Source organism: Benincasa hispida, chromosome 8 (genome assembly GCF_027475165.1).
Source record: "Benincasa hispida cultivar pf3 chromosome 8, pf3_genome.v1.1, whole genome shotgun sequence".
Lineage (NCBI taxonomy): Eukaryota > Viridiplantae > Streptophyta > Magnoliopsida > Cucurbitales > Cucurbitaceae > Benincasa > Benincasa hispida.
In genome coordinates this window covers 39753552-39769036 of record NC_143485.1, presented here as the reverse complement: position 1 = coordinate 39769036, position 15485 = coordinate 39753552, and positions in this window count along the sequence as shown.

Below are 15485 nucleotides of genomic sequence, written 5' to 3'. Positions count from 1 at the left end.
TTTTTGATGATGAAAGGAAAATCAAAAGACGTACTATCTTGCCTTGAAACGCATGTCTAGCAGCCTATAGGCACATTGTCAAACATGATAATAACATGAACGTGAACCCGTCGACCCACACATGTTTAGCGGCCCGTAGGCACACCGTCAAACATAATAATAACATGAACGTTAACCTGTCGGTTCACGCATGTCTAGCGGCCCGTAGGCACACCGTCAAACATAATAATAATATGAACGTTAACCTGTTGGTTCACACATGTCTAGTGGCCCGTAGGCACACCGTCAAAACATGAAACATGAAAATAAAAGTAACATGAACGTAAACCTATCGGCTCATGCATGTCTAGCGGCCCGTAGGCACACCGTCAAACATGATAATAACATGAACGTTAACCTATCAATTCACACATGTCTAGCGGCCTGTAGGCACATCGTCAAACATAATAATAACATGCATCAAGGCAAGACAATAAATTGTTGTACTGGTCTATTCATGCATCACATACATAATATCAGTATTGATTATAATTTTAACATGCTCATAATACTTGTAACCACCATGCAACTAGCAAAACATAATATCAAACAAAAATCATGCTCCAGAGTCAACCAAGTAACTTGATAGGTCTAATCTAGATCATCTGGCACAAAGGCACTAGTAATAATATCACTTACCTCAACTTGGTCACAAAAGTCCACGCAAATAATTCCTTAAAACATTTGGAAAACTTGAATCAACCCAAAGTTGTGGCTTGATCCAAGACAAATTCCAAAACTTGATTCAAGTAGCCAATCTGATCAAAAATTAATTCCAAAATCAATAACTTGTTTTTTTTTCCACTATTACTATCAATCCAAAAGAATAACCAACCAACTGACACAAAACTCACCCAAACTAAAACTCCCCAATGAAGAGAATGGTTCTTTCTTTGTTAGCAACGCCTCGAAATCCAAATCCTAAATCTCAAAAAGGCAGTGACGGTGAACGGAACGGCAAGTAGGCGGCGCTACTCGCGGCGAGGAGCTCGACGACTGGAACTCACGGTGGCGGCGACGGAACTCATGGCGATGGTGACGGAACAGCGAGGCATTGCTTGCAGTGGCGCTTGCAAGGAGATCCAGCGACGTTGCTTGCGGCGGCGCCGAAACGGCAAGGCTGGCGGCTGGAAGGTGCTGGTGGCTAGGGCTGGAAGGAAAAGAAAAAGAAGAAGGGAGGGAAAAAGGGTTGCGTGCGTGTGGGTTGAAGAGAGAAAGAAGTAAATTTAATTTTCTTTCTTTTTTCTTTTCTTTTTTTTTTCATTCCTTTATCCCTTTCCATAGATATATATAACCAAATTAAACTCTTCCTTTTCCCTTAAAAAAACAAATTCCTTAATTATCTCCCAAAATATATATATACTTATATATATTTTTTTCCTTTTCCTTTAAAGAAAAAAGAATCTAATATATACATTTAATTATCTCCATAGATAACCAAATCTCCCAAAATATAAGCCAAAATAAAACTCAATTAATTCCAAATAATTAAATCATATTTTAGCTTAGCCCAAAAACTGAAATCTCATATAATTTATCCAAGTAGCCAACAAAAAAAAAAACTTAATTACAAAATAAAAATCAGGATGTTCCATTCTACCCCCCTTAAGAAACTTTCGTCCTCGAAAGTTCTAATCCTGAAAAAGTTCGGGATAATGCATCCTCATGTCTTCCTCGCGCTCCCACGTTGCTTCCTCGAACTGTTGATTCCGCCAAAGAACCTTCACCAAAGCTATCTTCTTGTTGCGCAAAACTTTCACTTCCCTGGCCAGGATTCGAATGGGCTCTTCTTCGTAGCTCAGGTTCTCATTTAAATGCAAAGGCTCATAATCCATAAAATGAGATGAGTCTGCTACGTACTTCCTCAACATGGAAACATGAAAAACATTGTGAATTGCAGAAAGAAATGGGGGCAAGGCCAGTCAGTATGCTACAGGGCTAACCCGCTCCAAGATCTTAAATGGTCCGATGAAATGAGGGTTCAACTTACCCCTCTTGCCAAACCTCAACACTCCCTTCATAGGTGCAACTTTCAGAAACACCTTTCCACCTACCTCAAACTCCAGGTCCTTACACCTAACGTCAGCGTAACTCTTCTGCCTGCTTTGAGCCGTCAACATTCGAGCCTTAATCTTCTGTATTGCCTCATTTGTGGTTTGTACTAACTCAGGTCCTAATAATTTTCGCTCACCAACCTCATCCCAGCATACGGGTGACCTACAACTCTTCCCATAAAGGGCCTCAAACGGTGACATACCAATGGTTACCTGATAACTATTATTATAGGCAAACTCTATCAAATGCAGGTGAGAGTCCCAACTCCCTGCAATCTCTAGTACACAAGCACGTAACATATCCTCCAGTGTCTAGTTCAAATGCTCAGTTTGATCGTCAGTTTGTGGGTGAAAAGTCGTACTGAAATCCAAACGTGCTCCCAATGCTGCCTGAAGGCTCTTCCAAAAGCTGGAGGTAAATCAAGGGTCCCTATTAGACACAATGGACACTGGTACCCTGTGCAATCTTACCACTTCTTTCATATACAACTAAGCCCACCTACTCACTGAATATTTAGACTTCCCTAGAATAAAATATTCCAGCTTGGTAAGTCTATCTACTATAACCCAAATTACTATAAAACACTTAACTGTTCGCGGAAAACCTACAATGAAGTCCATCGAGACATGCTCCCACTTCCATTCCGGTACGCTCAAAGGTTGCAACAAACCTGCTGGCTTTTGTCTTGGGGCCTTTACCTGCTGACACACCAAGCACTTACTGACAAACTCTGCTATCTCCACTTTCATGTTATTCCACCAGTAGCAACGTTTTAGATCCTGGTACATTTTGGTATTGCCAGGATGTATTGAAATTGGGAGTTATGAGCTTCCCATAATAGATCATTCTTGAGGTCACTATCTGCTGGTACACATAAACGTCTTCGAAAGTTAAGACCATTATCTGCCGACAAGGAGAACTCACCACTCTGTCCTGTCTTCACCTGCTATGCTACTTCAACTAAGTAAGAATCACTGCGTACCTGTCACAACAGTGCCTGTTTTCTCAACCTTCTACTGAGTGGTAGAGTAAACACGACCTTGCTGATGCTGGGGCCTACCGAACTCCTCTGATAACGACCTACAAACTGGTTCCCAAAACCGAACATGCCTCTAGCAAGACATCTATCTATCGAGTGCCCCTCCTACTTGCAATGAAAACAAACTCTGATGCCTGCCAAACATCGACCTCAGTGACGTCTTCCACACGAGTACACACCGGTCGCATCCTCTCCACTGTACCCGTCTCGGCAGCATGCTGCCTAAAATGACGAAGCGATCTGTCAGAACCTTGAACCTTCTGATGGGGGTGAGGCTCGAAAGTCTTCTGATCTGCCTTCCTCTTTTGACCTGAGGAAGGTCCTGCCCTGAATACTCATGAAAACTCATCTTCTGACTGTGGGTCCACCTCGGCTGTCAAACGAAGTACCTCAGCATGAGTGGTTGGTTTTAATGCTCACACGATACCTCGTATACTATCTTTTAGGCCTTGAACGAATCTTTCTACCCTCATGGCTTCCGTGGCGACCAACTCCGAGGCAAAACGGGATAAGGTGTCAAACTCCTAGTCATACTCCTCCACTAACCTGTGTCCCTGCCTCAGCTCCAAGAACTCCCTCTGCTTATTGTACCTCAGTTTGGTAGAGAAGTACTTCGCATAAAAGCGCTCCTTAAACTGCTCCCAAGTCACTAGATCCCCTCCTACACCCAACATCCTTTCTACCGACTGTCACCAGATATGAGCCTTGTCGGTAAGCATAAAAATGGCACACTGCACCTTTTAGTCTTCTGGGCATTTCATATAACGAAAAATCGTTTCAATCGAGGATATCCATTATTCTGCATTGGTAGAGTCCTTTAGTGACCCATTGAAGTTGTTGGGGTTATACTTCCTGAAATCTCGCAAATGCTTGGCCTCCACCGAAAGGCCTGACATGCTTTGGTTCTGGATCATGTTCTGAGTCTGGACTTATGGCACCTGATCCTGTGGTGGTGGTGTCTGATGGAACTGGGCAAACTGCGCCAGTCGTTCGTCCAGCATGTCCTTTACTTTACCCAACACAGCTGATGTAACTGCTTCCCCAATAGTGACTGCCCAATCGGTAACCTTTACTGAAGCGACAGGAGTGGGCTGCGTTTGTGGCGGCATGGCCGTATGCTGAGCTGTACTTTGTGTCCGGGTTCGCGGTCGCCCTAACCCTAAGGGGTCCCTAGGCGGCAAGAAATCCTCTGGTACCAGAGGGTCCTGAACTTGTGCATCTTGAACTTGTGGATCCTCATCATGAGGATCTTGATCCTGAACTGACGGATTCTGCTCTACGAGAACATGCCCCCTTCCGATAACCCTATGACTGCCTCTTCCCCTAACACGAACCATTTTCCTGACAGTTATTCGCAACCACCCCTTAGCTACTTTCCTTACTAGCACAAAACACATCAATTGCAATCATAAATGCTATTAACTCGAGTGCATATTATTCTAAATACTTTTCATAAAGGACATACCTGGCGATGACGAAGAATCCGTTTTGCCAAAGGAACAATCTAAACTTACATAATAAGTCAGTCTACAAAACCCCAAAACACGGGCTCTGATACCAACTGTAATAACCCCACTTTCTAGGACTACTAAAAAGGGGATCGCTACTGCATGCATACATAAATATTCTCATAAAGTAAATTAAAGAAAATAAACATAATCTTAAACTCCATTAAGTATATAAAAAAAATGTTCTAACATATCTCAAAATCTTAAATTGTTCAACCCGGGCATCCTTTTTAACAAGAAACAATTTATAAAAAAAATGAATAAATAAATAGATAAATTAATTATTTAAATTATGATAAATCCATGAATGGATAAAAACAAAACATGCAAAAATATAAACAATCAAATGCGGAAGCGATTTCTGGTTCCTTTGGCACTGTCACGGATTCCTCTTATCAATCCCCCGAGTGTCCTTGCCCTTACTTGAAACAAATAAAGATAAAGGTCGAGTATAAAATACTCAGTAAGTGATCCCATTATCGGGATCAAACTATGCATCCACGAGCAAAGAAAAAAATAGCCCGTGGCTCATACAGTTACATCGGTTTTTGATGATGAAAGGAAAACCAAAAGACGTACTATCTTGCCTTGAAACGCATGTCTAGCGGCCTGTAGGCACACCGTCAAACATGATAATAACATGAACGTGAATCCGTCGACCCACACATGTCTAGCGGCCCGTAGGCACACCGTCAAACATAATAATAACATGAACGTTAACCTGTCGATTCATGCATGTCTAGCGACCCGTAGGCACACCGTTAAACATAATAATTATGAATGTTAACCTGTTGGTTCACATATGTCTAGTGGCTCGTAAGCACACCGTCAAAACATGAAACATGAAAATAAAAGTAACATGAACGTAAACCTATCGGCTCACGCATGTCTAGCAGCCCGTAGGCACACCATCAAACATGATAATAACATGAACGTTAACCTATCAATTCACGCATGTCTAGCGGCCCGTAGGCACATCGTCAAACATAATAATAACACGCATCAAAGCAAGACAATAAATTGCTCCACTGGTCTATTCATGCATCACATACATAATATCAGTATTGATTATAATTTTAACATGCTCATAATACTTGTAACCACCATGCAACTAGCAAAACATAATATCAAACAAAAATCATGCTCCAGAGTCAACAAGTAACTTAGGTCTAATCTAGATCGCCTGGCACGAAGGCACCAGTAATAGTATCGCTTACCTCAACTTGGTCACAAAAGTCCACGCAAATAATTCCTTAAAACCTTTGGAAAACTTGAATCAACCCAAAGTTGTGGCTTGATCCAAGACAAATTCCAAAACTTGATTCAAGTAGCCAATCTGATCAAGAATTAATTCCAAATCAATAACATATTTTTTTTCCACTATTACTCTCAATCCAAAAGAATAGCCAACTAACTGACACAAAACTCACCCAAACTAAAACTCCCCGATGAAAAGAATGGTCCTTTCTTTGTTAGCAACGCCTCGAAATCCAAATCCCAAATCTCAAAAAGGCAGTGATGGCGAACGGAATGGCAAGGAGGCGGCGTTACTCATGGCAAAGAGCTCACGGTGGCGGTTGGAACTCACGACGGCGGCGACAGAACAGCGAGGCACTGCTTGCAGTGGCGCTTGCGAAAAGATCCAGTGACGTTGCTTGCGGCGGCGCCGGAACGGCAAGGCTGGTGGCTGGAAGTCGGACAACGGCGGCTAGAAGGTGCTGGCGGCTAGGGCTGGAAGGAAAAGAAGAAGAAAGGAAGGAAAAAGGGTTGCGTGCGTGTGGGTTAAGGAGAGAGAGAAGTAAATTTAATTTTCTTTTCTTTTTTTTCCCTTTTTTTTCATTCCTTTATCCCTTTCCATAAATATATATAACCAAATTAAAATCTTCCTTTTCCCTTAAAAAAAACAAATTCCTTAATTATCTCCCAAAACTTTTCCTTTTTAAAAAAAAAAGAATCCAATATACACATTTAATTATCTCCATAGATAACCAAATCTCCCAAAATATAAGCCAAAATAAAACTCAATTAATTCCAAATAATTAAATCATATTTTAGCTTAGCCTAAAAACATAAATCTCATATAATTTATCCAAGTAGTCAACAATAAAAAAAAAAAACTTAATTACAAAATAAAAATGAGGATATTACATTACTTTGAGTATAAACAGACAGAAGCTCAAATTTAACATAATTCGTGCTATGAAATTTCTAGATGAAGAAGACCTGCAAGATTCTGATGATGACCTGAATTTGATTGAAGAAGAAAATTCTGATGAAGAGTGTGAAGAAGAGGATGCCAACGCATTTGTTGCTGCCTGCATCGTGATCGCAACAAAAACAAACAAAGAAGAAGAAATGATCGCAACGCAAGAAATGGAGCCAAAAGAAGAACGAAAAACAACACAACCTTCCCTGGTGGAACCACTTGAATTGAAGACCCTACCAACCCATCTGAAGTACGCATTTTTGGGGTAGAATGAGAAGTTGCCAGCGATAATTTCCTCTGCGCTTAACAAAGATCAGGAGAATGCGTTGATGAGCATTCTCAAGAAACATGTGTGAGCAATTGGCTGGATACTCTCCAACATCAAAGGAATTAGCCCCGCGTACTGCATGCACCACATTCGTTTTGAAGACGACCACAAGGTAACAATTGAAAATCAACGCAGCTCAACCCTGCGATGAAGAAGGTCATAAAAAAGAAGATTATCAAATGGCTGGATGCGGGCATTATCTATCCCATAGCAGATAGCACGTGGATTAGCCCCGTGCAATGTGTGCCAAAGAAGGGTGGAATGACGGTAATCCCAAATGCGAACAACGAATTAATATCGCAAAGGACCATCACTAGATGGCGCATATGCATGGACTACCGCAAATTGAATGCGGCCACAAATAAGGATCATTTTCCTCTGCCATTTATTGATCAAATGCTGAATAGACTAGCAGGGAATGATTTTTACTCCTTCCTGGATGGGTATGCCAGATACAATCAAATCATGATAGCTCTTGAAGACCAAGACAAGACCAAATCACCTTACTATATGGGACATTTGCTTTTTGCCGCATGCCATTTGGCCTCTGCAATGCGTCGAGCACATTTCAAAGGTGCATGATGGCGATCTTTTCAGATTATCTCGAGGATTCAGTGGAAATATTTATGGATGACTTCTCTGTTTATGGGGACACTTATGAAGTCTGCCTACCAACTTAGAGAAAATTCTGAAGAGATGTGAAGAGACGAACCTGGTGCTCAACTGGAAAAAATATCATTTTACGGTGAAAGAGGGTATAGTGTTGGGATATAAGGTCTCTCGGGAATGGTTAGAGGTGGACAAAGAAAAGATTGAAGCAATTGAAAAAGTTCCACCTCCAACTAGCATGAAGGCTGTGCGAAGCTTCTTGCGGCATACTGGATTCTATAGGCGATTCGTTAAAGACTTTTCTAAGATAGCACGACTACTGAGTGCATTGTTAGAGGCGGACAAAAAATTTGAGTTCGACAACAATTGCATCAACGCATTCAGAGTTTTGAACGATGCGCTGATTATCGCGCCTGTCTTGATTGCGCCGAATTGGACATTGCTATTTGAAATCATGTGCGACGCAAGTGGGTATGCGATGGGGGTAGCATTAGCGCAAAAGAAGAAAACTATTTTGCACCCCATCGCATATGCGAGTAAAACTCTTAACCCTGCCCAAATAAATTATACCACCACTGAGAAAGAACTATTGGTGTGATTTTTGCGTTGGAAAAATTCAGGACATATCTGTTGGGAACCAAGGTACTCATCCACACTGATCACTCGGCAATCAAATACTTAATGACAAAGGAAGACGCAAAGTCGAGATTGATCAGATGGGTTCTCCTCCTTCAAGAATTTGATATCGAAATAATTGATCGGAAGGGGACAGAGAATCAAGTTGCGGATCACTTGTCCAAACTGTAAAATCCCGAGGTTAACCACAATGAATCTGAGGTGAGTACTGTATTCCCGGATGACCAGTTGTTCCACATAGAAGAATTGCCCTGGTATGCAGACATCGTTAATCTTTTGGTAATGAGAACATTGCCGCATTTTAAATTTTGGGGTGGGATATTTATTTCCAACCTTGCGATTACAATTTGAAAAAATAATAATAAAAATAATTTTTTTTTAGAATAACAACTCCACTGTCAACGCAATGAGAAACCCATGTTGATAAGAGTTAAGTTGTGAAAGACACTTACCCGTAGTTGGATGTCCGCATGTCACACGTGGGGGCAAACCAAAACGAAAGTAAGTCACCTGGATCAACACATAAATCAATGACCACGACTCCACTGCCAAATCCATATGAGTTTAGTCTGAGAAAGAGTGCATTGCTCGAAGTTGGATGTCCGCATGACACCCGTGGGGGCAAGCCAAAACGAAGGCAAGGCACTCGAATCATCGCAAGGTCAAAACAAATAGCAATGAAGAAAATTTTTGTGCAAGGATAAATCATTTAACACCCCGGTAGAAGATTTTCTTTTTGAAATAAATCGTGCGATGTTTTGGAATTTAGTAAAGTCCTTTTGAAATGTAAGCTTGCAGTCCCTAGGTTTTAGAAATATTTAAAGAAGAGACTTGAATAAGACTTAAGGAAATTTTGGTATATAGGAGTTGAATGAAGCCGCCTTTCACCATGGATGCTCTATAAATACCAAGGGTATTCTTCAGAGAAGGGGTTAAGCAGTCGATTGGTTAACCACTTTTACAACCAGTTGATCAGTTCGCACGCCTCTGTCCATAGTTTTCTTTCATTTTAAGGCAGACGCAAGGAAGAAAGTTGTATCGGTAGATCGTTCCGGTAAGCTTGGGAAAGCGTCGGAAGCTTCAAAGACAGAGAGAGGGCCGATGCCTGCGGAAGTGAGAACATCTTTAGATTAGAATAGAGATTCAGTGTAAAAAGCCTCAGTCAGCAAGGAATTGCTGCCAGGCTCTCTACCTTTACTTTCCATAGTCATTTTGTACTCAACTCATTTATAAGAATGGAATTTTTTTCTCTATATCTGTTCACTCTCTGTTATTCACGCATGAGTAGCTAAATTAGTTGAATGGATTGAGAAGCATTTAGCTAGCATAACGAGGGAATCTTCATTTTTTGCGATTATCTTGTTTATGTATGCTTCATTTGTCCATTAGAGATACTCGGGAGGGTAGTCTAAGGATAGGATCTAGACTTGGGTAGGTCATGTTAGAATCTAGGTTTGGAAGAACCAGATTAGAACGCATAAATGAGAGATAGGCGCTTAGGAATGAGCATTATTTGTTATCAACGCATCGCATGCATCTTAGAGATAAGATATGATTGTATATGGTCACCTTGCTTTCATGCATTTTGCATCAGCACATAAGACAAGAATAGAGACTTAAGGATAAGCTCTATGTTGCATTCAACACATGCGTCCTAGACTTAGGAGCATCGCATTTACATTGGAAAATGACTTATTGTGCATGGTCGTAACATGATCGCATAGTCTGACGCATTCGCAATTAACGCTAGCTAAAGATCTTCTCAACCCGTTTATCGCATACTCATTGCATCTATCAATGCAACTATCTTTCTCAAATCTGCCGCCTTTATTTATTTCTTTTTCATCAACGCATACAATAAACCCAACACTTATTTATTTACTTGGTTACCACAAAGTTTTCATAAAAATTACCAACGCAATCTATTTTCACAAGTCCCTGTGTTCAACCCTGGACTTACCAGGAAACTCAGAGGAATTTACACTTGGATTCCACTGGAGAAACTTGAGTGCACAACGCAAATCCATCAATGCATATCATCCATATTTCCACCACATAATTACAAGCATCACATACCATCGACCCATACCCCCATTACCGCATGCCATCCATCGCCGCATTCTACCAGCGCATCCCTTCGGTCACAAACCATCGGCCACATACTCTCGTGTCCAATGCATCAATCATGCCTACCTTCATCATTGCATGCCTCTATCCATCGCATCCAACACATCCATTATATCCAACGCATCCAACGTCCAGCGCCCTTGGATGCGCAACTTAAGGCTGCCGCATGCATTGTTCTAACCTCTTCAAGACCTTGGCTGCTGCATGCACTACTAACCTCCCAAATAACCTCTCAAAGTCTAATGGCTAACGCATGGCACATACTAATGCATTGTCAAATACTTAGTCAAATTTCACCAATTAAAGCTTAACTTAAAACTACTCTAGGAAATTCTATTCAACACTTAGAAATTTCCTTCTCTTTAACATGGGATTTAACTTTCACTTAGTTAATTCCTTTTAACACCTGCTTAAGTAGGAATAATGGAAATTCGGATTTCACATACTTGCTTAACCGACCATTTAATAACACCAGGGTAAACAATTCAGTTGGGCACGAAAAAATCTCTGGAAGGAGAAACGAATTCATGTTAAAAACCTCAACTAATCAGTCGATCCCATGAGCCTTCTGTAACAGATTTGTGGAGGAATATTCCTTCTTCCAGCTCATTCACAACAGTGTGAAGATGGGCCTAAAAGAAACAATAACAATACTCTTTCCCTGCAGACTACAAAGAATATACCAAGCCCAATAAGAAACCAAATTAATGAGCTAAAAAGAAGACAAACCCAGAAAATATAATAAAGGGCCCAAATGTATTAGGCTAGCAAAAACTACAACAATTCTCCTCCTTGCTACATAACACATCAGTAAGAAAAATTTAGGATCTTTCCCAATAATAGTGTTCACAAAGAACCAACCTTGAGAGCCTTCAAACAGCTCTCAAGTAAATATGCAGGTAAAGTCTTTGTCAAGGCATCTACTGCATTTTCAGAGGATGAAATTTTCTCAATCCTTACCCTTCCTTCTGCAATTACATCTCTTATGAAATGAAACCTAACATCTATATGCTTGGTTCTTTCATGTAGGTTTGATTCTTTGACAAAAAAGGAAAAAAAAATTGTACTTTGGCTATCACAAAAAATCACTAAATCATCTTTTAAGTAAATATGAAATTCTTCTGCTAACTTATTGAGATGAATAACTTCTTTAAATGCTTCAGTTAGAGCCTTGTATTCAGCTTCTGTGGTTGATAAAGCAACCACTGATTGTAAGGATGATTTCCAGCTCACTGTGTTTCCAAAGAACTTAAAAACTAAACTGGACAAAGATCTTCTCTTGTCTTTATCTGTTGCAGAGTTTGCATCCACAAAGCCTATGAGAACATCTTGGTTACTTAAGTGATTAGTATATAACAGCCCATATGATACGGTTCCTTTAACATATCTCAGGATCCACTTGACTGCTTGCCAATGATAGCTCCCTGTAGCAGCCATATATCTACTGACAACACTTAAGGGATAACTTAAAGTGAGATGTAAGAGGTATCGTAATAAATTTAGATTCATTCATTCTATATCTTGTAAGCATTTTATGGCAATATGCTTCTTGAGAAAGTTTCATAGTACCAACATCTCTATTTCTATCAATTGTTATCCCTAGTATTTTCTTTGCAGTCCAAGATCTTTCATGTCAAAGACCCCTTTTACGTCATTTTGTAGCTTATTCACCTCTTGTCTATCTATGCTTGCTAATAGCATATCATCAACATATAACAATAAGAAAATAGAATGTCTTCTTGCTTCATGTCTAAAGTACACATAATGATCCAACATACTTCTTTTAAAACCACATGACAACATAAATGAATCAAACTTAAGATACCATTTCCTAGGTGCTTGCTTTAGACCATACAAGGATTTCTTAAGAAGACATACCTTATTTTCAGTTCCTGCTTTTATAAATCCAAGTGGTTGATGCATATAGATAGTTTCTGACAAGTCTCCATGTAAGAATGTTGTTTTGACATCCAGCTGATCTAACTCCATGTCTTACTCAGTAATCAATGATAATAGCATTCTGATGGAGGTGTGTCTCACTACAGGTGAAAATATTTCGTTGTAGTCTACCCCTTCTTTCTGATTGAATCCTTTAGCAACAAGCCTTGCTTTATACCTTGGTGAATCTTTATTTTGAATTTCATGTTTGAGCTTGTATATCCACTTACATCCAAGCATCTTCTGCTTATGTGGTTTGTCTACCAATTCCCAAGTTTTATTCTTGATCAAAGAGTCCATTTCTTCTTGCATTGCTCGTTGCCATTTGAGTTTTTCTTTAAAATTTATTGCTTCTTCGAAGGTTAGTGGTTCATTATCAGCATCTTCTAGCTTGGTGTATAATGCATAGTGAACTATATCAGCATCTGCGTACCTGTAAGGTGGCCTATTCTGTCTTATTCGTCTGTCACCAGCCAGAGTATATGACTGAAGATCATCTCCTTGAGAAGTTTCTACTTGAACTGTCTCCACCTAAAAGTTATCTTCTACATTTTCCTGGTTCTCAGATTCATTTCAAGTATGGCTCGGTACTTTAAACTCAATATAAGTTTCAGATGCTGCCTCTGGCTCTTGCGCAGTCTTATTCTCTTTGTTGATTAATGCCATTTTGGTCTCATCAAAGGTTACATTCCTACTAATGATGCATTTCTCTTGTCCTTCTTCTACACACAATAGTTTATAGACTTTTACACCTTTAGGGTAACCCAGAAAAAGACACTTCTTAGCACGATTGTTTAACTTTCCCTCTTTGGAATGTGCATATGCAACACACCCAAAAATCCCCAAGTTAGATAAGCCTGGTGGATGTCCTGTCCATTTTTCCATGGGAGTTTTAAACTCTATAGCTGAAGAAGGACTTCTATTAACAAGGTAAGTGGCTGTTTCCAATGCCTCCCCCCAAAAATTCCTTGGTAGGTTAGCATTAGACATGAGACATCTTACCCTTTTTAGCAGTGTACAATTCATCCTTTCAGCCAGGCCATTGTTGAGGTGTTCCTTTCACTGTAAGATGTCTCTAAATTCCATCTCTCTCACACAAGAGCTTGAATTCATTGCTCAAGAATTCCAAGCCATTGTCAGTCCCTAATGACTTTAACTTCTTGTCTATTTGATTTTCAACCAAATTCTTCTATTCAACAAATTTTTTGTAGATTTCAGCTTTGCTTTTCAACAAATAGGTCCAAACCCTTTTTGAATAGTCATCAGCAATGGAGAGGAAAAAATGTGCCCCACCCATGGTAGGAGTTTGTTCAGGGTGCCATAAATCAACATGCACATATTCTAAGATAGTTTTAGACGTGTGCAGCCCTTTACTGAATGAAACTCTGGTTGACTTGTCATAGATGCAGTGCTCACATATGCTTAGACTGATTTCTGATGTTGTTCCTAGCAAGCCTTGCTTGAAAAGATGTTTTAAACCATTCTCACTGATGTGTCCCAACCTCTAATGCCATATTCTTGCTTCTATGTGATGTTTCTGTGAAGCAACTGATGAGGCACAAGCAACAGTATTTCCCTCTAAAATATATAGTCCATGTCGAAGCTTTCCTCTAAGTTTCACCATCACTTCTTTTATTACTTTTAAAGTACTATTCTCAAGTCTATAAGAGTATCCTACAATGTCAAAAACTCCAAGAGAGAAAAGATTTCTCTTCAAATCAAGAACATACCATATTGAGGTGAGTTCCCTGATCTGTTCATCAAACATCTTCACCAACATTGTTCCAATTCCTTCAATAATGTATTCTTGGTTATTTCCTAAAAGAACCTTTCCCCCATTGATCTCCTTGAACTGTTGAAACCAATCTCGGTTTGGACTTATATGAAAAGAACATCCAAAGTCAAGAATCCATTCTGATATGAACTTGCCATCCGAAATAGTGAGGACTTCTGCTTCTTAGTAGTTCTCTGTCACATTGACATTTTGAGTATCATCCTCTTTTCTAATTTCATTTTTCCTTTTATTTTTCAACTCAAAAAAATTCCTCTTAATGTGACCTTCCTTATAGCAATAGAAGAACTTCTTCATTTTTTCTTGAGACTTTAATCTACCACGGTTTGAATTTTTGTTGGATTTCTTCTCTGACCTTCCCCTTGTCATTAAGGCTTCAGGTTCTTTTCCTTTAGCTTTCCTTAATTCTAAGTCTCTTGATCTTAAGGCATTTAAAACAATGTCCATCGTGAGACTATCCCAACAATATTTAATATCCATTTTAATTTCATTATAAGAATTAGGTAGAGAATTCAACAAATTATGGCCCTATTCTCATCATAATAGTTTCACCAATATTGCTAAGTTTCAACAAAAATCGATTATACTCGTCTAGATTATATTCAAGATATTTAGTGGGATCCATTTTAAAACCAAAGAACCTTTCCTTGATATACAGTTTATTAGTGAGTGATTTTGTCAAATAAATTGCATTAAGTTGTTTCCATACCTCGATTGGAGTATTTGCATCATTCACTTGTCTCAAAACATTGTCTACAAGATACAAAATGATAGTGTTGTAAGCTATTTCCTTTATCTCAATAATTTCTTTTGGCTTCATGGTTGGTGACAGATTTATCTGCTCATCCAGAGCTTTTGCCACTTTCTGTTGAAGAAGTAGGGCATTCATCTTCTTCTTCCATAGAACGAGATCGCCTTTTCCATCGAATCTCTCGATCTAAAACTTAGATGCAATAAACTTTAGTTTTAACTTCTCTCCAGGTGTTTGAGTACCGAAAGCTCTGATACCAAGCTATTGACCTGAGCTATACTTATTAACCTTTCAGCTCAGTGTTATAACAGCAGAAGTACTCGAATGAAAATAAAAGAAAAAGGGGAGAAAGAACAAACAACATAGAAATTATAGTGATTCAATCTCAAGGTGAGATTTACGTCCACTATGAAAGGTCTCTCAATCTTCTTTACTGATACTCATAACAAGAATAAAG